At 41.0% G+C, this 23,203-nt stretch overlaps 1 protein-coding gene across 1 annotated transcript in view; it reads left to right on the top strand.

Annotated features, from left to right (window-relative positions):
- Positions 1-1,760: 1,760 nt before the first annotated feature.
- The window catches only part of Sorbs2 (sorbin and SH3 domain containing 2), a 128,215-nt gene continuing 106,772 nt past the window's right edge, over positions 1,761-23,203 (top strand). Inside the window, 1 exon segment of the mRNA XM_051169926.1 lies at positions 1,761-1,831. The gene's annotated coding sequence lies outside the window, so the exon portion shown is untranslated.

Raw genomic sequence — 23,203 nt, forward strand, 5'->3', positions numbered from 1 at the left:
GTTAAAAATATATTAAGCTCTATTTTCTGGGCTTGCTTAGTAATTGTTACTGTAAAATGAGTTTAATTTTTTCATGACACATGAGCAGAATTTTGGATGTCTGTTAATAGACTGTTCTTGTCTGCTCTATGTTAAAAGGACAAAGGTGCACACACTTGTGGACATACATACTATCAGATATTTCCGTGATATTGTGTAGGGATTAACAAATATCTGACACAGAAGCAGATGCAGTTTTAGTGGGATTAATCGCCCAGTGTTATTTGCAAACAGGTCGTTTAAACAGAGTGAAGCCTGGAGGGGATTTGGGGCAGAGCTGCGTGTGCATGCTTGTGCATGCCCTGTCGCTTGCTTTTCAGAGTAGTGCACTGTAGGAAAGAAATGCTTTCTTCCCAATACCTGCAGATAGTATTCTGCCCAGAAGGGAGAAATAATTTATTATAAATCATCTGGAGCAAGTGTCCTAGGGTGTCAAAATGATTTGTTGCTGCTACGGGAATATCTATCTACAGAAACACGTATTACTGCTCACCATGAAATCAGAGGCATCACTAAAAACGGGCTGATGTAGAGTGTGAGAGAAAGAAGTTCCTTCTAGCTGCAAAATATTCAATACCATTTCCCATGACCATAACTGTCTCCTTTGTCTCAAATTTCCACTGCAGGACTCAACCTTGTATTTAGAAAACCTAGACACTTGATTCAAATGTCTTATGATTTACTTTACCTTAAAGGAGAGATGGTTCTGCCTGTGTTGGGACATTAGAGAGCCTTACACAGTCAGATGAGCCATTGCACTCTTATACATTGCATAGACTTAAATTCCTGCAACATGATCCCCCCCCCCCAACCCCTGACCCAAGACAGGGTTTCTCTGTATAGCCTTGGCTGTCCTGGACTCCCTTTGTAGACCAGGCTGGCCTTGAGCTCAGAGATCCACCTGGCTCTGCCTTCCCAAGTGCTGGGCCCAGCTCAAAAGGGAATTTTCAATGAGCGAGTGTGTAATAATAAAGGAAAGATATTATTGAAGACAAGGAACAAAAAATAACCTTTATCTTTAGGGGTCAGGGAGGTGTGGTAGCACCTAGTGGGGTCATCAGGGAGAGCTCTGTGGAGTTGCCTCCTTCTTACAGCCCTGTATCTCTCTCCTTTCCTGTCCCACTGTACACATGTTTAAAACAGGCTAGAAAAACTCAGAGGAGTCTGGGATGCAGGTGTGGAGTGAGGAGCACATGAACAGCATGGTCCTTGCTACCACAGAACACTCCATGGTTCCATTTTATGAAAACCCTATTAGTGGTCACAGAAATCTTTTTGAGAAGAAAGTTTGCATTAAATAAAGACCAAGAAGAGAGGAAATGAATAAGTAAGACATGTCAGGGTCTATGGCAGTCAATATTTCTTGCTTTGCGATCATCTAATGTGACCCAGAGTAAAACAGCCCTACTTTACTAACTTCTTATAGTGACTGAATACAGACTAGTTGTGGGATGTGACGTGACACACTCACGACAACAAATGCATTCGCACAATTTCCTTTCAACGTTTTTTTGTTTGTTTGTTTTGTTTGGGTTTTTTGTTTGTTTGTTTTTTTGTTGTTTTTTGTTTTTTGTTTTTTTGTCTGTTTTTGGGAATCGAACATCAAGCTTTGTAAAGAACAAAACACACCGTGACAGTGTTCGGTGTTGCCTGGTTAGATCTCACTGCTGTTTTGGCGATTTTGCAGCTGATGAGCGGATCCCATCCACCCATTCATTGTAACATTTCTCTTCTAGAGCCAGAATAGGACAGACTCATATACCATTGTGATCTGGGTGCATTTCTTCAGAAGGTATGCTGCCCTCGATGGGGAACCTTGGTGGCCTGGGCTTGGGGCTCACTGTGCTGTGAAGAAATTAAGTGCATGTCTCTACTCTGACATATCTCAGTGAAGTCAAGGATATAAAAAATATAAGGGTGCCCTGACCTCTCCTTGACCTTTACCTCTATTATTCCCAGAAGAATATCTACCTTGAGATTTTTCCCAGGCACCTCTTTTTAAGCTGATTCAAAAGAGGCCCCTAGGGGACATCAGAGGTGAGGGCACGGTCTCAAGGAACTTCTTTTTTGCTTAGTGATCATTTTTTGTTTATTGAGGGGTGCTAGGGGTGGAACCTAGGACCTCGTACACGCTAGGTAAGCACTCTGCCACTGACTCACATCCCAAGTACACTTAACAAAATACCTTGAGTGGGTCGCCAAAACGCTGAAAGGGTCACTGAGCTCCACCCTTGTCCTAAAATGGTCTCCATTCTCACAAAGATGCCAGCTAGAACAGAGGCATCACCATCCTCAGGAATGTCCGCTTCCAGCATCCCACCTCACTGCAGGCAGTGTCAGGTGACCTTGTCGGTTACTGACTGGAGGAGATTTACAAAATGTGCCATGTCGTGCCCTGTTAGAGATCTACCTCGTATAATGTGACTTTTTCCATTGAAAGGCCATTTGAATTTCTAGTACTACCTTCCTGCTGAATTTAATCCCTGGTCTTCATTATAAACTGTTAGAAAATCCAATGCACATTGTAATGTACTTGATTCTTCCCTATTAACTGTAGAAGTGAATGCCCTTACCCATCTTCCGCCCAAAGAGAACACAGAGATGGTCCAGTCTTATGCCCGCCTCCCTTTCCCACAGTGTGGCACTGGGAGTGCTTCTTAACAACAACAACAACAACAATACTTCTCGCCTTTCTCAACATCACCCATTTTAAATTCACTCCTTATTGCTCAATACCACAAATGTTATGACCCAAAGCCAAGCACCCTCCTCTCTAGTCCTTTTTCATTTTTAGAAATTTGGAAACATAACTGTTTTAGCTAAAGATCTTCTTACTCTCCCAGTAGTTAGTCTAACAAGATTCCATATTAAGAGTCAAAACACTTTGAATGCCTGGTGGATAATTGTGACTATAAACAAGGTAAGAAGGAGGCTACCATGGCACATGCAGTTAGCACAAACTTCTTGATAATGATAATACCATGCTATATTAATTATTTATATACATATATTATATATTAAATCATTTCAGTATTTATTAAAGTTAAAAAAATAAAAAATAAAAATAAATTAAAAAAAATAAAATAAAATAAAAAGAAGGAGGCCACCAGTTACAGCTATGGATAGCCTTTGCGATATGTCTAATTTTTAGCCAGCTTGAGGTTGCACCAGGCCCCGCACTCAAGTGGAACTCAGACATCAAGATCATGTCATAGACTTCTTCTTTGGTTGTGACTTCATCAGTTTTGTTGTTGTTGTTTTTACCTCTAAGACACTTCAGTTAATAACGACCATGAGGATTTTAATTTTTAATTTTTTTATTTTATTAATTATTAACTTTACATCCCAGTCATAGTTCCCTCCCTCCTCTCCTCCCAGTCCGACCCTCCTTCCCTGTTTCCCTTATTTCCCCTCCCCTACTCCTCAGAGAAGGAGAGCATATCAAGTCACACCAGAACTGAGCACATCCTCTTCCCCTGTGGCCTGGCAAGGCAGCCCCACCAGGAGAAAGTGATCAAAAAGCAGGCAAGAGAGTCCATGTCAGATTCCACCTTCACTCTCCTTACTAGGGGACTCATATAAGGACCGAACTGTCCATTGGTTACATTTGTGTAGGGGGCCTAGGTCCAGGCCATGCATGGTCCTTTGTTGGAGCTTTAGTCTCCAGAGACCCCACCTGGGCCCTGGTCAATTGGCTCTGTTGGTCTTCTTGTGGAGATCATATCTCCTCTGAGTCCTTCTATCCTTCTCACTCTACCACAAGACTCCCCGTGCTCCACCCAATGTTTGCCTGTGTGTATCTGCATCTGTTTCCATCAGTTGCTGGGTGGAGCCTCTCAGAGGACAGCTATGCTAGGCTCCCATCTGCAAGCATAGCAGAGTACCATTAATAGTGTCAGGGGTTAGCTGTCTCCCATGGGGTGAGTCTCAGGTTGGGCCAGGCATTTGTTGGACATGAGCAGAGAGTGAGGGTTTTAATTTAAAGATAATTCCAAATGTTTTCTTCACACCGTTAATACTCTGATTTCTATTTAAATTGTTGGAAAGTCGAAACTATGCATCAGTATTCACTTCTGTTTGGTCTACGTATGTTGTATTATATAACATTTTAATGTTCAAGGTTCATCAAGACATACTTTAGTGGTGATATTATAAAAATTCTATGGGTTATTTTAAATATTTAAAAAGTCTGTGTTCTTGCTGCTTGTTCATGGCAACCATTCTCTGATACTCTACTTGTTAGTGGTGACCCCTGCCCACTGATACTTCCCAGTAGAGAGAATGCACTTTTTTTTTTTTTTTACCACATACGCCCTTAGCGTCAGCACTCTGAAGCCCTCCGTACAGCTTCCATACAGCTTCTATTGTGATTTCCTGGTTTTTCAATCATTCCCTCAACTGGCCTCCAGAATTGAAAAAGGACAGGGGCCTCATTCCTTTGGGGGTCTCACCATCCCCGGCTTTTGGACTCTTCCTCTGAAATCAAGAAATATTAGATACCATGTATCTAATTCGCCACTAAGGCATTCTCATAAATCTACCTTCATACACCCACATGCAGCATTGATTTCCTTCATTTTCATAAGCCCTTGAGTCACATCAGTTAATTCCTTCTGTTGCTAATTCACAAAAGACCTACAGTCTATACTTATGCCAGGAATTCATTTTCCAAGGCTGTTGAAACAAAGTACAATCAACTGGTAACTCTATTATCACCTCATTTCCAAGTCTAGAACTTGGAATCAATGAGTTAGAAGAAATGTGTTGCCTTTAAGACTCTTTTATGGGGAAATCCTCCCCTGCTTTGTCTAAGGCCCTCGTAACTTCTAACAATTCCTGGCATGCCAAGGCTGAGGTGACAAGATCATAGGCTCAGCCGCGGTGGTCATCCAAGTCCTCCTTCAAGACTGCTTTGTGAACCTCGGCATCCTACTCCCTCATGCCCTCCTGGGTGACAGCCTACTCAACTTTGTGTCCGCAAGGATGCTATTTCTGAATAAGGCCACCTTCATGGACACTGAGTGTTATGGATGCTAACTTCACCATGTCTTCTGGGATACACAGCTCATCCAGCGACAGCCACTATTAGGCATGGAGTCTTCTCCACCAGAAAACACCTTCAATGTATCTACCTCAAGTTTGAAGTTTATCCTTCATCTCCCAAACTCAACACTTACTTTCTTCCACACCCATACAGCTAATTTGTTCTGCAAAATCCAGGGATGGTCTTGGGAATCTGGTCCAGGCTCTCTTTGAGCAAAACTAACATATGGAGGACTGGAGGACTAATCTTCCCTCAGTATCACCCAAGCATTGAGTCTCCCAGATCACATGTGTGTGTGTGTGTGTGTGTGTGTATGTGTGTGAATATATATAAGCAAGCTGTGAATATATATATATATATATATATATATATATATATATATATATATATATATATATATATATATATATATGTTTTTCCCAGGTGCTATGAATCTCCTTGTAATAGATCAACTTTTTCCATCATACTTAAATGCCCTTCCTAGTCACACACTGTATCTAAGATAATCCTCCAACAGGATAGAGTCTTCTACATCCTAATATGGCCCTTGATTGCCCTGACTTTGGAGGGCAAGGAAATGCCCTGAAATTCTTTGCTCTCATGCAAACAATTTAGAAGGTCATCAGTCTCCACTGAACTTTCCACCTTTTCTGATGGTTTATTTTGTATAGGAAAAATTTTACTTCCTCCATTGTTAAGTCAGGTTTTTTTTTTTTTTTAACATGTGCATGCCTTTTCAGAAAGGTCACTCATCAGGACACAGGTGGAAGACTGTAGAATTTGTTTTCCTTTGTTTCAGTCAGTAAGAATCTTTGTGATGTTCTTAGTGTAGCTGCAGCATGGAAATATGGCTCCATGGTTAGATGGGTGTGTGAGTGCATGCATGTGTGGGTGGATGGACAGATGGACAGACAGGTAGGTATATGATTGATGGCAGATAGATAGGTAGATAGATAAGAAGGTAAGTAGGTAGGCAGATAGATAGATAGATAGATAGATAGATAGATAGATAGATAGATGGATAGATAGATAGATAGATGGATAGATAGATAGATAGATAGATAGATAGATAGATAGATGGATAGATAGATAGATGGATAGATAGATAGATAGATAGATAGATAGATAGATAGATGGATAGATAGATAGATAGATAGATAGATAGATAGATAGATAGATGGATAGATAGATAGATAGATAGATAGATAGATGGATAGATAGATAGATGTAGAATACAGATAGACAGTACTTCCTAATCTTGATTATTGTAACAGTTTGTGTGTGTGTGTGTGTGTGTGTGTGTGTGTGTGTGTGTGTGTGTGTGTGTGTGTGTATAGGGACAAAGAGAATCTCACTGAAATATAAATACCAAGAGGCTTTATTAGGCATGACACTGAAAATGTATTTTATAAATATTTGGCTAAGTCGATAGGAGAGGAAGTGATTAGTGAGGTGGCTGTTTTGCCTTATGCTGCTTTCTGAGCCCGTTGAAATTCCTCATTGGTATTAACCATCTGACATGCTTTCCATTTAGAGGAATGTTCTATTCTAAGTTCCAATTGCTCCCTCTATTTTCAGTGTGCAGGGTGAGAGTGTCTGTGTTTGAACTGCCAAGGGTGACATTGTGTACTCAAACAAACTCTGAATAATATTGAGAGGAGGGGTTTAAATTAACCATTTGAGTTTTGCTAACTCCTGGTTAAGGCATTTCCAGTGTGTGGATACTTGGCCACAAGAACACCCTACAAAATAGGATCATAAGTTGCTTGTGCCATAATAGAAGACTCACCTACTTAGTGGTTTCCATAGGAATGACCAGTAAATATGTGCATTGATTGTTTTAAAATTAGCATATCCTTTTGTTAGGAAGAATAAAATGGTAGAATTTTGATCAGAGCTTGGACAGGAAGGAGTTTCTCTTCCAACATTGTTAACATCCCACCATCCCTTCCAAAGGCACAGCTCCAATGACCTAACTTCCTTCCTTTGGGCCCATCTCCACCATCTCTAATGACTTAGACACGCAGGCCATGTGCCTGCTCCAAATAAAGGCATGCTTGAAAAGCAAAGCCTGCATCTATACAACCCCATGATCTCTAAAGTAGGGTGAACATTGAGTTATTTCAATCTTTTCAGCTCTGACCTGGTGAGTGTAAAGCAACTGCTGCAATCTGGATTCCAGGCCAATGCCTGCAGCAGTCACACAAGGGCTCTCATGTTTTAGTCACAGAAGGACTAAAAAGAAACTGTCTGAAGGTTGTCTTCTTAGCGACAGAAATAGCTGAGTCACTAGTTTTCTCTAAAGGCTTCCTGAGTGCAAGTGCTGCTTGTATTTTACAAAATCATAACTACTGCTGAAGCATATAACAATGTATTTTCCCTATCACCCCAGTAGCATCTTGGTCAGCCAGATTTCCATCATTAGCACAAAATACCTGAACTACTCAACTTATAAGGGTTAGTTTCAGTCTGTGGTCACTTGGCCCTGCTGTTGCCCTTGTGCCTGTGTTGAAGCTGAAGACCATGATGGAAGTCTGTATACATCACAGAGACAAAGAAGCAGGGTGAAACAAAGGGACAGCTAGGTGTCCCACTGTACCACCCGAGGCCACACCTACAACGACCTAGCTTCTTCCTACTTGGCTTTACCTCTTCAACCTCTTCTTTCATTTCTCAGTAGCACCACAGGCCAGTGGCCAATTTTTTATCCCATGTGCCCCTAGGAAATGTCTAATGGTCAAACCATTAAGTGTCCATTTGAGTGGATGGGGACACATTTCAAAACAGATAAAAGGAAGGTGACTTATGACTTTGAGTGACAGTGGTGGGGCCACATCCTCACAGTGGGAAGCCTCCAGTCCCCTTCTTTAATATAAACACAATGTGAAAGAAATTACTATTTAAAAATTTTCAGCTCACCATCCAGGTGGCAAAAATGTATATTTGGTGATATTTTTTTTCTTTTGGCAAAATTCATGTCAATGTTTTAAATTTTCAAACTAAAATCTCTATATTAGTTTGCATATTAGACTTACAATCAATTGTTTGACTAATTTTTTCATAGCATGAAAGTATTCTTGATAATAAAAATCCATTAGCTACAGAAGAAATTAAGCCACTAAATATATAAACTATAACACCCACCAAGGATGAAATACTGAAAGTTTATATCATTTTAATGTTAAAGGAATCAAAAATCCCTAACATTTGAGAGTGCTATATTTCTCCCAATTCCCTTGGGGCGGGGGGGGCGGGAATTACATAAGTTGTCCTGTCCATGAAATGTGGGTGCCCTGCACCTCACCACCAACACAGAGTGGATCGTGATAATGCTAAAGCTGAACAGAACCATCTGGAATATGTGTGAGTCATTAGATGAAGTAAAAAGAGAAAGGCAGAGCCTCAGAAAGCACTCCCCCGGAAGGCTCAAGTCCTCATCATTCCTCCCGCTCACAGGCTGGAAACCAGGGCTCTGGATTCCGAGAAACCGGCTCCAAAAGCTGCAGAACTTATGGCCAGCATTTGTCAGGATGGCAAGGGCGGGCTGGCCTCCTTAAACCAGTTCAAGTGGGTGAGGGAGGCCCTCTTCTTTGCGTATTGAGAAAATGGAATGTGGAAGAAATTTCAGAAGGAAACCGTCAAGGACCACACAACATCCTGTGCACGAGGGAAGTTTTTCTTAGAGAGAAATGAGTAGGAAAATCAAAGGAAAAGCTGCATCTCCCCCTACCTTGTATCATCATATTGAAGTTTAAACTTTGGGTCTTGCTCATGCTAGGCAAGCTACTAGATTTTCCCTCCCCACATTTTTAGTTTGAGACAGGACCTCAGCAGTTTACCCAGGCTGGCCTTGAGCTCACTTTGCAGCCCGAGCTGGCTTTGAACTTGAAATTCTTCTGCCTTGGCCTTCCAAGTGGCTGGAATCCCTAAGCATATAGCAGTCACCCCACCTTCCCTTTCTTTGTCAACTTCATAGACTTAACAGTTTTTAAGTATATATCCCCTGAACAAAGTTTTATTTGCTTAAAACTGGGAAAACACATTTCACCACATAAGAAAATAAAAGAGAAATAAGAAACAGTTTCTATAGATCTCTCTCTTTCATTCTTTCTCTCTTCTCTCTCTCTCTCTCTCTCTCTCTCTCTCTCTCTCTCTCTCTCTCTCTCTCTCTCTCTCTCTCTTGTGTGTGTGTGTGTGTGTGTGTGTGTGTGTGTGTGTGTGTGTGTGTGTGTGTGTACATACATGGAGCTCAGAGATTAAGTAAGGCATAGTGTCATCCCCACAAATGCTATCCCCCTCTTTTGAGATGGGATTTCTCACTGGCCTGCAGCTCATCAATTCGCTTAGACTGACTGACCAATAAATCATAGGGCTTTGGCCATGCCCACCTCCCTTCATACCTTCACTCCTGACATCTTTGTTTGGCGGGTGTTGGAAACATGACCTCAGTTCTTCAGGTTTTCATATCAGGGGCTTTTCTGACTGAGCCATCTTCCCAGCCCCTTGCTTTAAGAGTTTTTGTTTTATTTGAGGCTGTTTGTTTGTTCACTCATTCACCTGTTTTTCTGTGTGGTTCAGGCTAGCCTCAAACTTAACACAACCTTCATGTGTTTCCTTCCTGTGGGTTGAAATTATGGACCTGAGCCACAAAGTCCATTGTTCATTCGTGGATTCCTTACCACGCTCTATTTTCTGTGCTAAATGCTTTATGCATGTCATCTATGCCGATCTCATGGCAATCCTGGTCTTACTCTACAGTGGAGGCAGGAAATACAGGAGCCTTACTCTATTAGGTGACATCTTCCCCAAGAAAGCACTATGAGGTTCCTGATCACTGGCAGATTCCATGAGACCTGGTCACATGTCTATGCCTTCATAGGGCAGACAGACAGACAGACACACTGCTGGGATTTGTCTCTGGTCCATCTTTTTCCAAAGCATCAAAACAATGCAGCTTAATGGTGAACTGTTTGATTAATTGTTTAAGATACTTGAGAGGTCTCGTCAGAGCCTGGTAAACATGGTGCGTCTTAATTTAGTTTCTTCCTGATCTCAGAGTCACCATCATTAAGTTGAAGATTAAGAAAGGCTCTCTGGTTAAACTAATCTGTACTAATATGCTTTAGTTTGTGAGGAGACCTTTAGTTAACCAGATTTAGCCATGGATTTGCTATCTGACCAAAATTAATGTGACCAATCCCTACATTTCCATTGTAAGAAGCATTTTTCAGGGTTAGCATCTAGATCCACTGTGTTTCCAGCACCAAGCATAATTGTGTATGAAAAAACTAGCAAAATAGTCCCAAGACATTCTCATCCACAAGCATTTTGGTGGGGGTGGCAGGTTGTTTGTTGGTTTGGTTTTTTTTTTGTTTGTTTGTTTTTTGTTTTTTTTGTTTTTTTTTTTTTTTTTTTTTTTTTTTTTGACTAGCTAAGAGCTCCTGTCTGAGTAGGTGAAGGCATTTGCCTAGGTGGCAAAGGCAGAAACCAAGTTGAAACTGAGGCCAGTCTCCCTCAGCGCATGCAGTGAATTCCTTGGGAATCACAGTCGCAGGTTTCTATAAAACCTTGGGTCTTTCTAGCACTTAGTCTGGCTGTGTACATTCAGAAAACAAGTACTGTTCTTTGGGGGATATATTTTTAATTGAACAAACCAGTAATCTCTACAGAATTTATTTCATCTGAATTTACTAAAAGCCAATTAGTTATAAGATGTTGCACATGTAAATTGTATTTGTCACTATCTAAAACAAGTACAAGGCCATATCACAAGGACCACCTAATCTCTAAGTCAATCATATAACCATGATTTAGTCATTTAAAAAAGTATCACCTCCACAAGTGGTACACACCTTTGATCCCAGCACTTAGTAGATAAAAGGCAGGTGAATCTCTGAGTTCGAGGCCAGCCTGGTCTACAGAGTGAGTTCCAGGACAGCCAGGGATATGCAGAGGAACCTTGTTGGAGAAAAACAAAACAAACAAAACACCTTAAGCATATTCTCAGGCAAATGTTAGCCTCTAAAAATACTAATCAAAAAAGGTGTGGTTTCTGGAGCTTAGTTATCTTTTCTGAACCAGTTATTCATCTTGCTTTATGTTAAAATGTGGAATAAGCAATTTTTATAATAAAGTAAGCAAACCAGGGGGCATTTTAGAATACCATGTTTGGTTTATCATAATAATTTAACTACCTTGGTATAAAAGGCTTGCTTCCTAATGAAGAGACATTTGTTTAAAGAACTTGTTGAAATGAACTTAATCTCTTCAAGCATATCTTCTTTGCCATGTACCCACGATCTAATAAAAGGCTTGATTTGGTAATATTGGCAATAATAGTGTTAATTTTTTCATTAATTTCAAAACAAGGAAACATTGACCTAACCAGGTAAAATTTGCTCATTACAAATGCCCTACATAGAAGTACCATAAAACACCAACAGATAAATTTGCTAAACTTTCCTATTGTCTACTTATATGTATTTTTACCATTATGATAAGACATTAACAAAGTATATTGACTCTGCCTCCATTTGCCTGGCTGTCACAACTACATAAACAAGAGGATCATTAGCACAAAACAGGGCCTTTCCTTAACACTCTACCCACTTTTCAGAAAGGATGAGAGCATATTTTGCTGAAGCTACTTTCATCACATCAGTGCTGACTGAAGCAACTCATCGGTAACCATGGAAACAGCATCAAGCAGTGAAAAGAGATGAGCATATGCACATTCTTTTGATGCTATTGCCTCTGTGGAGATAATCTGTTAGGGACTCCTAATCTGTCCCAAAAGCACTCAGGGTTCCTCTCCCTTCACACTTTTGTTGGTTCTCTGTAAAAGCCACAGTAAGTTTAAAGCAAGGCAACTGAACACTGTACCCTCAGGACTCTATGTTCTTTCCAGAAATGTGTCTTATATTTAAAGATGCATGCTCAAATGTCCTAAAAACAGACTCTCCTCCCAGATACATTTCTCTCCTTTCTATTTCTGCAGTCCTGGTCTAAGGCCAAGCTCTCATACTATATTTATGTCAATTTTTCCTGTGTCTCTTTTAATAAGGTTTTAATATGCTAATATATATAGAAAAAGAATTTAAAAACAAGAAATAAGTGCTCCATCTCATTATGCATTAAAGTTGCATCAAATGTATGTATGTATGTATGTATGTGTGTGTGTGTGTGTGTGTGTGTGTGTATTGACATGTTAAGTGTGGTTTTCAAAGCTGCATGTACTCTAATAAAACAGCACAAAATTCATATCAAGAAAACTTTATAGATTATGTATCTATGGAACATGAAGTTTTTAAAAGGGGACCAATGAAAACTTTGAATAATTATAAATTTAAAGTCAAATTATAACATTTTATTCATTCAGTAGTAAATATAAGATACTGAATAACAAAAATCTAAATAAAATATGTCCTCCACCCTTAAGAAAGCACATACATCATAAAGTGAGACAAGATGAAGTGATAAGCAAGGCTTGCCTCCTAGTGAGAAACATTTATTTAAAGGACCACATTGAAATGAGTCAGTCTGTCCAAGCAAGGAGCAGTTAAATTGTATAGGAAGTAAGGCACTGGGGACTACATCATAATGGGCTTCTAAAGGGGTCTATTATTTTAAGAAGTATTAGAAAGAACCCCAACTGGAAAAAAATTCTCACAAAAGATGAGCCAGACATACCAGTTTATCATTCAGTCATGTGGTCCCCAACAAGGACTCATCCAAATAAATCTGACTCCCCTAAGACCCAGGGCAATGACCAGCAGAAAGAGGGGAAAGAAGAGAGGAAGAAGGTACCCAGAAGATTATGATTAAATAGAACATTAGGAACGAGAGTGCCAAAAGCAACAGCAGCGGTAGTGAGTGTCACATGTACAAAAGCAGTCACAACTAATCGCCATGATCAATGCCTATGAGCAAGCACGGGGTTAACAGTTCAATTACTAGCCCCTTAGAGCTCTTACCAAGATTGTTATTCCAACCTTTATATGTAAAGAACATTGAGACTTGAGAGATTAACTTGCTTAAGGATGTTCTGCTAGGCTCCCCCTCGTCTTTTGGAGGTGGTGGGGAAGATGCTCCGTCAGGGGACATCCATGTTTACCTGGCTCTGCCAAAGAGTTCTAAGTGGAAGGGCTAGAAAGCCACAGTTAGAGGTTCTCCCAAATGCAGCCTCCCAATCTATGGATGAACGGGGTGGCTTAACTATATCCATCACCATGGCAACAATTACAAACTGGAACATCAGCCTGTGCTATCTACCTGTTGGGTTGTAGCAGGCGAGTGTGGCCCGCAACTGTTAACTCACAAAATGCTGGAGTTCAGTGTAAATGTCAGTATGGGAAATGCTCAAAAAATAGATCCGGGTCTTTTTTATAGAACTAGGCAAAGAGTCATGGCAATTGTTTTAAAGGCTTTTGGTTAAAATACAAACTGACAACACCAACACTTTCTTATAGGTGATGATTGATTGATACAGTGAGCACATGAGGATATGCAAGGCGCTGAACTAGGGCAGTGAGAGACAACTGATGAGACAGAGAACACCCTTAATCCCACAGAAGACAGACATGAAAGAGATAGGCATCCTTCTCAGCACAACTTAAGATGGATGTAAAGCTATGGCACTCTCTCTTCCTCCCCAAAACACTTAGCATCCTCAAAAGAGCCCAGACCCTAGTAAAGGAGAGGCAATGCCAAGCTAAGAACTCAGGATCTGATAGTTAGTTAGTTAGTTAGTTAGTTAGTTAGTTAGTTAGTTAGTTTGAGACAGCAGTTTTCTGTACAGCAGTGGCTGTCCTGGAACTCACTCTGTAGACTTGTAGACCAGGCCCAGGCTAGCCTCGTAGACTCCATCTGTCTCTGCCTCTTGGAGTGTGCTAGGAAGTGTGCACCACCACCAAAGCTACTGGGGTCTTTCTAATGCTTAGCTTCTACTTACAAGTCAAACACATGAAAAGCCAATCAATTCCACCCTGGAGCCTTTTCAGCTGTCCAGCTATAATGAATGACATACAGAACAGAGTGCAAATATCTTAGCATGTCAGATGTTAACAAAACAAATACGGAAGACACTGAGAATCACTGCCATTTAGGTTTTTAGGTGCCTTTGTGTTTAAAGTAAGGAAAACGATGGGAAATGTACAGCTGCAGTGCTGCTGGGGTCCATGGGTTTCTGTACTGCAGCTGCTCTCCTCTTTCCGACCTAGGGCCTGGGCATTCAGTGAACCAGTGCGAACATCTTACCCTGTGACTATGGGATCTGTGTGTTTTTCCTTGACTCTACAAAGAGAGCTGAACTAGAAAGACGCATGTTGAAAAAGAAATTCTCAAACGATGAGCTTAATATTCACATTGCGGATGAGGAATACCCTCTGTCTTAAGCCCCCATGAATTCTGTGTGTTGATAACACGGTGGATTATTCTAAGGAAACAGAACTGAGCTAAGGGCAGTGCTTTGAAGCAATACTCCTCTCTCTGGGTATTTGAATGCATTTGCATTGATGTGTTGGGTTTTTTCTTTCTTTCTCTTTACTTCCTTTAATGTTCCCTCAGAATCCTCATGGAAATAGATTACATAGTACACATGCTCACCCTAGCTCATGGAAGCACATCCAGCGAGCAGGGCATGGTGGTGCACATCTGTAATCCCAGCAGTCAGGAGACTGAAGCAGCACGATACTGAGTTCCATCTCATTACATAGTGAGTTCAAAACCAGCCTGAGCCACATTGTCTTAAACGAGTGAACGAGATAATGTGATTATTTGCTTCCTTCCAATATGATGATATAAACTCGGGTCTCCATCATTTCAACTATTAAAATTATACTGAGCCTCAGAAAACCGAGTAATGGTCCTGAATATATTAGGTACTGTTTTGTGCAACATGAAATGAGTGGTAAGGAAGCCCCTGTGCTTCTGGGTAGCAGTAGCAGTGGTGCTTCGCTTTCAGTTAAAGGCACAGCAACTGGTTCCAGGTGGTTTAACAATGGAGGAAGAGGGTCCTTGCATGCACCTCCAATCTCACTCATTTAGTACACTTCCTCAGAATCCTGACCCAGAGCACCTAACAGTCCCTTTCTGATTATTTCTTAGCACCAATCAGATGTCAGAGACAAAGCCATTGTGAAGTGCTATTCTGCAACACCTGAAGGGTTTTCATGCCTCTAAAAAAACCCCTCCCAAAAATACCCCAAAATAACGCCGCTGCACGTTAAATTCATTCAGAATGAATTACAGAAACTGTCTCTCAAATAATACCACTTTGAACTTCAATGCCTACACGACCTTAACAGAAATGTAGTTTATCATGGCTAAGTAGGACTTAAGACTAAGTTTAGGACCCAAAGACTTACAAACGGGGTTTCCATTTGCTTGTTTGTTTGAAGTGGAATGGAGACAGACCCTCAGGAGTTCACACAGCCCTGACCCTTTCTGTCAGACGAGTAGATAAACCCCATCAGGTCATTGATCCGAGCAGCGTTATGACTCTGTGGCCAGGGCTCAGAATGGTGAAGCTTTTACTTATATTTGTGTATTGTTGTAAAGCGTCATTTGACCTGAAGACTCTCACAGAATCCACAGCCCTTTCTACAGGTATTGATGGCGATCCTTTGTGTGTATATGATTTGGAGGTTCAAGTTATTGTTTGGGCCAGAATCTAAAAACAAAACAAAACAAAAACACGCCTCTCCCCCCCCCTCTCTCTCTCTGGGGGGGGGGGGCGGGTATTGAACTCAGGACCTCTGGAAGAGCAGACTGTGCTCTTAACTGCTGAGCCATCCTTTTCTTTTTCTTTTCTTTCTTTCTTTTTTTTTTTTTTTTTTTTTTTCCTACATTTTGCTACACATTGGTAACAACAACAATAACAAAAAGAAGAAAGAAAAAAAAAAAGCCTTCGGGGAGGGGATGCAATCTCACATGATAATTTTGCTAAATTATTTGGAAGTTGAGCAACACAGGGCCTAATTATAAGGAACAAAGGCCTGTAATTCTAAGAAGGCCAGCAGTTGTCTGGCACAGAGAGTTCCTCGGGCAATTTACTCAGGCTCCTGAAACTACTTCTGTTTTCCTTTAGGCCATACAGAAAGATCTGGGTATTTTTTTCTCCTTTACAGCAAAACATTTCCTTTCACTGAGGTGACATTCTAGGGTTTTTGTCTGGTCAGACACAGTAAAACACTTTGTCCACAATGTTTGGTCTCCGTTTCCTTACATTTTTCACATCTGATCAAACTTTCTAGTTGAAAATGACCAAAAGGGAAAGGGTAAGACTTCCACTGCCTGCTACAAATGGTTTCTTATCTGGGCTTCAAAAACCTCCCTGCCACTTGCTGTGTTGTTCTTCCAGGAAGTTAAGACAAAGATCCATCCGCTCACCATGGTGACCTTGTCCTCAGAGAAACAAGTCAAACACTCATATCAGTCCAGGCTAAAGGGGAGGAGGAATAGAAGATTACGTCTGTTTTCCTTGTCATTACCTTTGGAGCTCACAGCTGTGCCCCATCTCTTCTCGTCTTCACAACAGTCTCACCAAGGGCAGATTAGGAATCTGTGCATCTTTGCATTGTGAAGGTGGGGAGCCTGGAGCCGGGGGGCAAGGGTGGAATGCCTCTGGTCACATGGAGCCATGCCAGCCCTGTAGCCAGCATACAGACTTTCAAAGCACTGGGCCAATGTAGCTGATCCCACACGCCTTCTCTTCAAGAAATAGGTTAAGACGTAAGCTTCTCAAGGAATGTACAGTCTGTCCAATGTTTGTGATAAGGCAAGGAAAAGAACAGAGGAAGGAAGGCATGTACCTTGACCTGGGACCACGGCAGAGAAAAACAATTACATTGGCACTACCTATTAAGTGATAGTACATCCAGAAGTATATGTCTAAGTGAAAACGTCAGTTAAGTTGTAACCATTTAAAGCGGTGGTTCTCAATCTGTGGCTTGTGACGCCCACAGGGGTCACACATAGGACACCCTGCATATCAGATATTTACATTATGGTTCATAACAGTAGCAACATTAGTTATGAGGTAGCAATGAAAATAATTTTATTGGGGTGGGGGGCGGTCTCCACAACATGAGGAACTGTATTAAAGGGTCACAGCATTAGGAAGGTTGAGAACCATTGCTCTAAAGGAAAATAAATTTCAATATAAAATTGAGGACTTTTTCCTTATAATAAGGCATAAATATAATTTTAATAGGAGCATTAGAGTTTTCTAGACTCCACCTATGGTAGGACATTTCTTGTGGATAAAAGGTCAGCTCTTTTGGACATCCAAAGCCACAGAGATATTAATACGAGAAAGCTTTGTTACCCAAGATGTGAGGGTAGAAAGTGGTAGTTTAAGGCTAGCATGCCAGCATTATATGGCTTTTCCTAGGTTCTGTAAAGAAACACCTAGTCACCCCATACAGAAAGGGCACTGATGAATAAAAGAAAGGGTTCTGTCAAAGTCCTTCTGGGGAGGCAGCGAGTTTGTTGGGGTCACTTTCAGGAATATAAGTGACTTTTACGGAACTGAAACGTGAAAGAGGTTCATCTTAGACAAGGTTTATCTCCAAGGAGGAGCCTCAGGAAGGCTTTAGAAAGATTCATGAAGTCTTCTGAGCCTACTGAGCCACTGTCTATCTCCACAAGGGAATGTTAATGGGATTGATCTCACTGTGGGTCATCACAGCGGCTATGTTTCCAAAGATGGTGACAATTATGTCTGACCCCAAGCAAACATATACACTGCAGGCAGCTGTGCAGTTGATGGGGTCTCGATCCCTTTAACTTTTTCGCTCTGCCTTTTTTTTTTTTTTAGCTTCTTTTCCTTTTGTGGCTAGGCTCCCACTTGAGACCCAAACAGCTGCATTCTAGCCAGAAGAGAAGGACAAAAAGAATGAGGAAAGCATGGCCCTTCCTTTAAAGACCATAGCTTCTTGAAGTGAGGACCACATGATTTCCTCTCAGGCCCACTGGCCAAAAGTTGGTCACAGAACCTGAGAGCTATAATTGCAGCCTGGGTGAATCCATGTGTCTGGCTAAAATAATATAAATAAGGTAAGAGGGGAAGATTTGGGTATCTGAGGGTGTTGGCTCTCCCTACTGCATAACCTAACTATATCTGAGAAGAGAATTTGTGTGGCGAATTACTAGGGCGTTGTTTCCCAATGTAGATTAGGAACAAGTGTTGGGCCATCTCAACAAATGAAGGGGGATTTCTCACTTTGTCAAGCGCTACTTGTTTGCAGCTAAACTTAACACCTTCTGCTGAGCCAGTCATAGCCAAATTAAGCTTGCCACCCTGATATCAAGACAAATGTTCTTGAAGCGTGGCACTCTATCCCTCTGCCTTTTGTTAGGTTTATTTACAACCGAAAAAGTAGGTTGGGGGATGGAGTTGCAGAAAGTGATCCATGTAACAGTTACTCTATACGTCACAAAACTGATAACCAAATGCTGGAGAGAGAGAGAGAAAAAAAAAAAAATAACGTCTGAATCACCTTAGTATAGACTGCCCTAACCTGGTCACACTGAATAATTCATTGTAGAAGAGCCTCAGTCAAAACAACACTGGTGAGCCTGTTTACTCCAGAACTGTAACTCCTACCTGCTGCTTCCCTGGTCTGTGATTTTTTTTTTAACATGACTGCATTCCTTTCCTGATACAACAGACAGTAGGCAAGGTAAAGTTCTTTAAAAAAAAAAAAAAAAAAAAAAAAAAAACAGACTATTTAAAAGTCTCTGGGAAAACTTGCTGCTAGGGAGTCGGACTCGTTTGCAGAGCCAGGAAAACCACACAGCTACTTCTGGGTCATAACAGGGTTACACACAGTATGTCAGGTTTGAGCTGAAGTGGGAAGGGGATCATAGCTCATGCCTGGCCTAGTGAGATTATGAAAAGGAAAGCTTAGAAACAGTTATAAATGCCTGACTGTCATTGTGCAAACGAAGAAGGGTCCAAAGAGACAGAGGATGACCTGAAGGCACCCACCCAATTAATTAAGCACTGGGCTCTGGAAGCCCCAGCTCACAGCAAGGACACTTTCTGGTCTTGACTCTCAGGATAGCGTAGGAATTTCAGATGGAGTAAACAGAGCCTTGTACACATACACACACTCAAAAGTGCCCAACTTTAGGAGCAAATGCATATATACAGCAAGTTTATAATTATTAAATAAAGTAGCAATCGGCAATGAAAACAATGCAGCAAACAGGTCTCAGTTTCCCTCTGATTCCTCACACTTGCCCTCCATTGCTTACCTTGCCCTATTTACCCACGCATGTGAAAGCAGAGGCCTCTCTGTTATTTAAAGTGGCCTATGGTGGATCCTCGGACCCGGGTACTGTGGAATTGAATTCAGGCTATGATAAAATCATGCTAACAACAGCTTGTGTCCTTTTTATTGTTTTATGCCAGGTGGCTTTCTGTTGAATGTGTTCTTTCGTTCCATCTTCCCCTTGATCCTATCTTGTTTGTGACTGGGGAAGCTGACATATAAGTAATTGACTCTATGTCTACCAGCTAGTAAGGGACTGTCACTGTGTTCACTGTGCCATATTGACTACCAGCAAAAACAGATGCCTAATCTCTCATCTGTGCACATTCAGAAAGCAGTGAGTTGAGCTCTGTTCTTCTCCTTCTCCTATTCCCTCTCTTTTCCTAGCTTAGCTCACTTGACCCCATATTTCTCAGCTTGTGTCACATCATCCATCTCTTTTGACCTAATCCTACACACACACACACACACACACACACACACACACACACACACACATATGCACTTATTTTATGTGGTAAGATAGCTATCACCTCATACCTATGTGTAGTACTATTATTTTAAGAAATTAATAAATAAATGGATAATTTCATAAAAATAATACATGTTGGATGCAGGAGCACTGTGGGAGAACAATGACCTTGCTCTGACACCAGAGAGGCTCTTGGCTCTCTGTTTCTCCTCCCTTTGTTCAAAACAGTCTGAGTCTTAATATCTTACTGGAAGTAAATTTTTTTTTTTTTTTTGGCATTTTGACAATAGAGCAGTTATGCCTTATAATCAAAGGAAAACATGAACTGGCTCTCTCCTAGCAACTCACTAAAGATTACTCCTAGGGAATAATTTATGGGTCTGAGTGTAAGTGCATGCCACATGTAAACTCAAAGCTAACAGATCTCATACTTGCTCATTAATGTCTTTCAATAGCCTACAAACACGAGCATGCCTTTAATGATACCACTGAGCCAACAAACACAATAAATATCCCACACGGACAATTTCATGTGAAAGAAAGTCAAGAATTGCAGCACTTTTTTTTCCCTGTTGTTAAAACCTTAATTATAATTAGAAGTCACTAGTAATCATTTTGCCATCCTACGACTGCCTTTGCTCAAGTCTCTTCCACCTTTTTCATGTAAAGGGACATCTGTCACACAAGGGCGGACTGCGTCATAGCAACCTGGCCTTCCCTGACGTATTCTCCCAGTGGGCATCTTCTCTGCCTGTGAAGTCTGGTGTACTGAGGAGATCAGTCAATCAAACCAGCTCCTACTCAGTCCCGGGAAGCTGCCTCTCGCAGAGCCTTAATGAGCCAGAGGAAGGTGCAATCAACACAGACGTTATTGGGCCATCTGTGCAGTAAAGACACAAATACAGCTTGAGAATAATTCATTCCCTCTCCCCAATCCATGATTTAATCAACTCCTCTTGAAAACTGTTTATGAAAATAGAAACCCTGACTGGGGAATTCATTTGCATGATGGCCAAAGCAAAGGAAAGTTCTATGGTTGAATTAATATAAAACCACAACTCACACGCTTGTTCATTTTTAGTAGCAGAGGAGGTAACATTCGGGGACTGTGTGCCGGTTCCATTTCTAACTGCTCTATGTGTTTCAGTGCATTGGTTCTTCTCGCAGCCCCATCCTAGGCAAGGAAACTCAACCTGACTCAGAGCCAGCGTGAATGACTTTGTACATTTACCCACATGCAAATGGTGGAAGGGGCGTTGACAAAGCTGGTTGGGCTCCAGGTTCACTGCTGTCACTCATATCCTGGATCAGCGGTGGGCAGTATGGTCCCCTGCTCCAATTACTATTTGAAACCCAAAGGTTGCTGGGATGTTGCCATTCCTTAAAATAGCTCTATCTAGACCATGAGCATTTGTTCTGGAATGCCTTTTTCTGTGCTGTCTTCTCATGACACAGAATGTGCTCCTATTTCTATCCATTATGAGTGGGTGACACAGCTTGCTGTGTAGCTCTCATTCAAAGAAGCAGGCTACAAAAAAAAAAAAATGTGGTTGACTTTAAGCTTGCTCAGTACTGTCCAAAGAACACATCATGGGCTGCTGAACCGGAAGCACCACCACCGAGAATAACCTTCATTTAAAATTATGCTGCTGGGGCTGGAGAGATGGCTCAGTGGTTAAGAGCGCCGCCTGCTCTTCCAGAGCTCCTGAGTTCAATTCCCAGCAACCACATGGTGGCTCATAACCATCTGTAATGTGATATGGCGCCCTCTTCTGGCCTGCAGGGGTACATGCAAGCAGAGCACTGTATACATAATAATAAATAAATAAATCTTTAAAAAAAAAAAAAAAAAAAAAAAAAAAAAAAAAATAAAATTATGCTGCTGTGCCCTCCACCGAAACTTATGGAGCAATTAATGTATACCATTACCTATCCACTGGGCACTTTGACTTTTTCATCCTTTACTAATGCTGTCTTTCAGCTGTTTATTCTTAAGGGAAATATGAATGAAGCCATCATTCATGCATACCCCTGAAAGATTTAGGCTCAGTCTACATTTCCAGTCAATTATATTTCAAATCACTGAGCTGCAAATTTTCTATATACTACATTAGATATTCCTAAGTCTGTTTTTCCTAAGGTATTCCTAAAACAGGGCACCTTGTTATCCTAATAAGTGAGAGTCTATGGAAACAGTTGATCGATTGTATTAATCTTTATCCTGATTTTAGACTGTCAGTAACATTTTTCTTTTGCCTCAATTACTACAGGCTACACTTAATTTATTTCATTAAGATGAAACTTTTGTATTGTTTTTAATTTTTTCATTATTTTTGAGAAATTCATATGGATACGATAAAATATAAGCACACCTGCCCATCGTTTGCTCTTCCAATCCCCTCATACCCTTCCAACTTCATGTCTTTTCTCTTTTTCTTTCTTTCTTTCTTTTTTTATAACCTCCTAAGTCCAGTTGGTACTCCTCATGTGTATATAAGTATTAGGCCATCCACTGCAGTATGAAAAACTTACCAGTTTCCATAATTCAACAAAAAATGATCCTTATGAGCTTTAGAAATGGCCTCGTGGCTAAGAGTCCTTATTCTTGCAGAAGACCCAGCTTTGATTCCCAGCATCCACATGGTAGCTCACGACCATCTGTAACTGTAGTTCCAGGGGATCTGAACCCTTCTTTTGGTCTCTGCTGATACCAGACTGGCACATACTCCATGTACATACATGCAGGCAAAATACTCACAGATAAATAAATAAATAAATAAATAAATAAATAAATAAATCCTCCCACTCCCCACAATTGTCAATAGCTCCTTAGTAGAGGGTGAGGCCTGAATGGCTCCATCCTGTACAGGTCTTGCACAAATAGTCATAGCTGCTGTGAGTCAGCTATCTCTGAAGCAACTAGAGATAGCATATCATAGAACTCCTTCCTGGCCTCTGGTGCTTATGGTATTTGTGTCTCCTATGACGTTTCCTGAGGCCTGTGGATGGCAGAATTAAATTATTGTTTAGGGCTGAATACAAACTCTCCTATCATTGCTCTTTGATTTGTTAGGCATTTTTCCAATGACTGCTGTTAATTGAAAACAAAACAAAAGCAAAGAAAACAAAAACAAAAACACCCAAACCTTACCATACCAAGGTTAAGAACAGCCCAAGTTTATGGGTAAAGATAAACATATTGAAGGCAACTTGACAGCATGACCGTTCAGCAAAATAACAGCAGCAGGTCCCACCCTTGGGCCTATGACTTCCTCAGCCAAGGGTTATCAACCAGCATTAGGGTACTAGGAATTAAATTCCCTCCTGTGAAGCAAGTTTCTCATCCAATCAGCCATCCCACAATTGCCTCTT

The sequence above is a fragment of the Acomys russatus genome, chromosome 27 (assembly GCF_903995435.1).
Source record: "Acomys russatus chromosome 27, mAcoRus1.1, whole genome shotgun sequence".
NCBI classification, from domain to species: domain Eukaryota; kingdom Metazoa; phylum Chordata; class Mammalia; order Rodentia; family Muridae; genus Acomys; species Acomys russatus.